This window comes from Tamandua tetradactyla, chromosome 2, assembly GCF_023851605.1.
Source record: "Tamandua tetradactyla isolate mTamTet1 chromosome 2, mTamTet1.pri, whole genome shotgun sequence".
Lineage (NCBI taxonomy): Eukaryota > Metazoa > Chordata > Mammalia > Pilosa > Myrmecophagidae > Tamandua > Tamandua tetradactyla.
Window position 1 is genome coordinate 29,970,378 of NC_135328.1, and position 6,000 is coordinate 29,976,377.

A 6,000-nucleotide genomic window follows, 5' to 3' on the forward strand; every position below is an offset into this window, starting at 1 on the left:
CACATTAACTACCAAAATTCTACTTCCTAGGCCCCATGCTGGCAAAACCTGAGGGTTTTCAGGTAAGGCTTCACTATATAGTGCACACCAAGTGCACAAATGAATCTCCCTTTCTACAGCTCTCTGATAAATGTAACTGAGATAAGAAAGTTCCCAAGTCCTCTAACCCCTGGGATAGAGGGAGGAGAGGAGGCCCATGTGGGCTATGAAGGAGAGCCCCCCCCATGAAGGGATGAGTACCCGAGTGTGCCGATTTAAAAGGATTACACAACCTAGAAAAGCCATGTTTTAATCCTGATCCAATCTTGTGGAGGCAACCATTTCTTTTAGTCCCTACTCAGTACTGTAGATTGTAAACTTGATTTGATTATCACCATGGCGCTGTGACACACCCAATCGTGGGTATTAAATGTTTGATTAGAGGGAGATGTGAATCCACCCATTCCACATGGGTCTTGATTGGTTTACTAGAATGCTTTCAAAGAGGAAACGTTTTGGAGAGAGTCCAGAGAGCCATGAGAACCACAAGAGCCCATGCAGTCAGAGACCTTTGCAGATGAAGAAGGGATACGCACACCCACCCCCTACCCCCGGTGGAGCTTAATGAGGCGAGAAGCTGGGAGAGAAAACTAGAATACAGAGCCCCACTGTGTGTGTCAGGGCTCAGGAGGTTGGAGGTTCGGGCCACCCATCTCCTGAACAGGGCTCCGTTCGTGGCTGAGTCTGAGCAGGGATTTTCTCCTGGGGACACTTGGGAAAAGGGGTATTGCATAGGGTCCCTGGCACTGATGTTGAAACGCAGGACGCTGGGCATCAGTGGGTGAGTTTCCCTATCACTCTCTCTTTCTAGACCACGGGGAATATGTCATTGGAGCAACCTACCAACCAGTGAACTAAAAAAAAGAAGCTTATCTGCTACTATAAAGTTATTTCATCTCAGGATAAACTAGAGCATGGAGGTCAGTAGCTCCAAAATGGCACTCGAAGTTTTAACACCACACTTCAGCTAGACTTTTTCTGCAGAGAAAGGGGAAATAATCCGAAATTACTTATGTGTGAACTTTTTATAGCTCTATATTAGAACATGCCAGGAGGAGGGCCTGTAAACTGTGTCATCTTAAGGGGATAGCAAATCCTCAATGTAAGGGACAATATGCTACAAAATACTTAAAACCAATTTAGATTCTAATTCTAAAGAAGGACAAATCATGCTTAAAAACCTACTTTATAGGCCAGTCCACCCCAGGTGTTAGGAGAAAATTGCAGGAAATCCCTCAAACACCTGTTAACAATCTTACAAATACTGCCTTTTCTGTCTTTAATAACACGGATGGGGCAGCAGAGGAGAAGAGCCAGGAGAGACCAGACTAAAGCAAGGTTCATAGCTGAAATGGGAATGGTAGGTGGCACCTCAGGGTCACCCAGGGCAGAAGCCACCCAAACACTGACATTCATGTGGAGAAGCAGAACACAGGAGATGAGCATATTCTCAGGAAAAAATACCCAAGGAGCCCTGCCCTAAATGCAGGAAGGCTGGCCAATGGCTCTGAGAGTGCACCGAGCCCCGAAGGAGGAGCAAGGCCTCTCTGTGTACCGTGCTGATCGCCCCCAACCAGGACTTGGGGGGCCCAGGGCCAATGGGTCCCTAGACCTCACTGAAGGACATCAATCTCAGCAAGGCCCGGCGTCTCTAGAGGTGGTGCTTAAGACTCTTAATTAATACAGAAGCCACATATTCTGTCTTGACCTCTCACTCCAGTCCTTTCTCCTCTAAGACCTGTTCCTTAGTGGGAATAGATAGGAAGAAAGCTACATATTTTACACTCAAGCTCCCAAGTTTCTATTTCCTTGCAAGTGGTAGGGGCCGGAGGACGCTATCCCAACCCAGCTCACTTACACAGTTTTGCCTCAAAAGTGTGGAGAATGCCCTCATCTCTTCAGAAATGCACTAGCACAGAACCGAGCCTCCCAACATTTAAAATCTAGCTTCCTCCTTCAGTATGGAGATAATCTGTTAATCTGCAGTCTTACTAAAAAGGTTTCATACCTACTGTGCCATTTATTAATTCTTGTTAAAAATTATATATTTCTGTTTCAAAAATGCATTGACTAAAAATATTGTAAGACTTTTAGCATTATTCTAACAAGTTTGATTTTGATGGTAATTGTTTGCTGCAAGATGTTTGCTTGAAGACAGTTTTCAAAAGTATTTTAGTAACTTAAGTATGAAAGACATAATGGACGTGTTTTTATCAAAAGGAGAAAAAAAGAAAGTAATTTTTTCCTAAATGACTGGTTGTATAAAATAAGAGTGAAGAAACTACACAACAAAAACCTGGGTAAATAAGTTGCAGGAAGCTCATGGAAAAGGAAATGTATTTCTTATGGTCAAAATTAAGTAAGATTTGCAATCAAGGTCAGTGAAATATCTAGCTGAATTCACCTGTCCAGAGTCAAACTCCCTTGTTGAGCCTCGTAATTAAGGAGAAGCTATGAGTGCCAAATGCCTGTTCACAAAGCAAAGATATGTGTGAACTGGGATTTAAGCTTGCAAAATAGATGGCTGCTTTAGTCCTTAATTTTACCTTCTTACTTAAGCTTCATTCTCCAGCAGGAACTCTAAGCCTAAGCCCATGGATCAATAACACGTAGGTTAAAATTACATCAATATCATTAAGTTAAATTTCTTAGCCTTGACAAACAGGGTCAAGGAATTGCAACTCAGCACCTGGATACTAGTAGCACCCTGCGCATGTGAGCAGTAGGATATGTGTTTCCTTCTCAGAAATATATCCACCCTTATTCCAATCTGGCTGCTGGAGAACAGATCCCAACCAGGCCTCACTGAAACAAGTGAAGCTTACCGGTGGTCATATTAGAGGTGACCCTCCTCATAGGAGCCTTACTGTCCTGACAGGAAGAGTCATCTACAATACCGCAATAGCTCACAATGTCACCTCTCCTGTAGCTGACCTAGCACAAGTATCACATCAGGATTTACAGCTCCTTCAAAGTCCCTAGATCCTCTGGGCCAAAATGGTGTTGAACCATCACACTACCTTAGACTATTTTTGGCAAAATGAAGTGGAGTGTGTGTATTACCTAATGCCTCCTGTTGCTTCTATAGTAACACCACCAGCCAAGTTGAGACTAGCATGGAAACCATTCTTGATCATGCCATGTGGCTCAGAAGTCGAGCCAAAGGCCTCCAACCAACAGCTGATGTCTGAGACGTAGTAAAAGAAGAAATCCCTAGTTTTATTTGGTTTCTCCCATTCCTAGAATGCCTAGTAGCAACTTTCCTATTACTTATTTGGGGTTCCTGTATTTTTAATCTCTTTGTCAAATTTGTTTCCAAAAGGCTGCTAGCTTTTCAAATTAAATTGCTAGTGACCCATGAATACATCGCACTCCCAGACTAGGACCCACCCCTTTCAACCTCTACTAGAACAGAGAAGAAATTTTGTACCCAGGCAGGCAGGGTCTATAACCCATAAATCATCTGGAAAAAGCTCCAGAAGATGGACCTTTGTCCCTCAGCTTTCCCTTAAGAATAAAGAGTGTAAAATTCTTTCAGGGGGTTGTTGAGACAGACTAGAATAGGTCAGTCTAGGCCAGAAGCATCTGTTGGCTCTGCAAGGGAGGAAAAAGGTTAAGTCAAATTCTAAGCTGCAGTCTGCTAGTAAGACAAGCTCTGCAGGAAACTGCTTAACTGCCAGCGTGCTAGGGGTAAGGATTTTTTACCCTGATTCTCAGAAAAGGTAGAAAAAACAAAGAGAGGAAGAAAGGAGGGGTCTCCTCAGGGGGGAATTGGAAATGTCCACTGGTAAGTTGGGGACCTCGACACCTAGCTTTAAGCTCACCAGCACAGTGACAAGCCACATATATAAACCTACCCCTAGTTTCATCCATGTGCTCCTATTCTCAGGACACCGTGGTGTGAGCTCTCACCACGTACTTAACTTTCAATAAACTTCTCTGTATGCTACTATCTGCTTTGCTCGTCTTTAAATTCATTTAACGACTAGAGGAGGGACAGGTGTCAGCCAGTGTTGACTGAGCTCCAGTAACAGACCCACCTGAAAACCTGGGGCCGGGAAAGACTAACACATAAACTAGTGATAGGCTATAAAAGCAAAATGAAATAAAAGGCAAGGAAAGGAAAGGAAAATTTAATATCATTCAAAGTAAATTTCAAAGCAAAAATACTGAATGAAATAGAAGGAGTCTCCTTCATTAATGAAGGATATTAGCCACAACAAAGAGACTCTATATCTACATACTAAATAACAGAGTATTAAAATGTATACACAGCAAAAACAGTTATAAATTGTGACAAATTAATGGGAGGTAAGACCTTCATTATTTTTTAATGCATGTAAAAAATAAATAACAACAAGGATCTGAATACCAATCAATTATTTTCAAAAACATATCAGCTGTGTGAATGTATAAAACAGGCATAAAAATTGACCAAATATTGCACATTATTAAAAATATTAATAAACTCCAAAAATTGAAATTGGTATAAGACTAACTCCAGTCTCACTATGATAAAATATAACTTACCATACCGCAAAAAAATTTTACTCAAAATTACAAATACAAGCAAAAGTATTTGCTTAAAAAAGCATTAAGGGTGGGCCATGGTGGCTCAGCAGGCAAGAATGCTCACCTGCCATGCCAGAGGACCTGGGTTCGATTCCCAGTGCCTGCCCATGTAAAAAAAATAATAATAAAATAAATAAAAAATAAGAAAGCATTAAGATATACCACTAAACAATTCTTAGATCTTCTTTCTAAAGAAGAAAGCAAGGATATTTCAGAATATTTAGAAAAAAATGATAACATATGTCAAAACTTAAAGGTTGCAGCTAAAGCTATAACCAGAAGGGAAAACAATTTGTTTAATTATTAAGCAAGAAAGTGAGAATAAATAAATAACTGGGAAAATTTTGTTTCATAACTAGTAAATTCATTAAAGTAATGATATGAAAGTCACACAGAGAAAAATAATTGCAAAAATTACACATTGAAACTGCATTTGATAAAACTGAAAATACGAGTTTGATTTTCTGTTTGTAGAAAACAAGAATAGAAGATTGCTAAATTGAATGGCCAAACCGCAGCCTGCATCTTAATTGACCCACGAACAGCCTTTGACACAGATACCATGACCTTCTTGAAACACGTTTCATCCTGCTTCCAGGATACCACATTCCTGGTTGTCTCCTCTCGTTTCGGGCTACTCTTTCTCAATCTCCTCTGGTTCCACCTCATATCCTGACCTCTTAATGTAGGAGTACCCAAGGAATCAGACCTTGAACTTCCTATCTTCTCTATCTTCACTCACTCCCTTGGTGTGAGTATCACAGCTTGGCATCTATGCTGACCACTCACAAACACTTCTCCAGCCTGGAGCTCTCCCCTGAACTCCAGACATCTGCATCCATCTCGACTCGACATACATACTCACTTGGATGTCTAAGAGGCATTTCAATTTTAAACATGACTAAAACTTCTCTAGTTCTTGGCCTTCCCCCAAAGCTAATGACTGTATACATACCTCCTTGGGTACTTCAGAGACTGTTTTTCTAAGGTAGATACGAAGACAGGAACAGGGTATGTGAAAGGTATATACTTCTAATAGATATTGCCAAATTTACCTTGCAGAATAACTATATCAATTTATCTTCACACAGAGAATGCAAAAGGGTATCTGTTTCCCTAAGTGTTTATATTAAATATGACCTCCTTCTACCTTGAGTGGTGCTAAATATTTTAATTAAATGAGTCATTTTTAAATAGTTATCTTACTCACCAGCTGACAGTAGCTTATATAAGAGGGAAGATGTGCTGATAAGCTGATGCTTTTGTAAATGTACACAAATGACAACAGCAAAGCATGGGGTGCTGTAATGCCTGGTCCAGGAAATCTTTACTAGGGCCTAACTTACGTCATAAAAGGCTAAAAATAGTCACTACATGGGAACAGCTGCA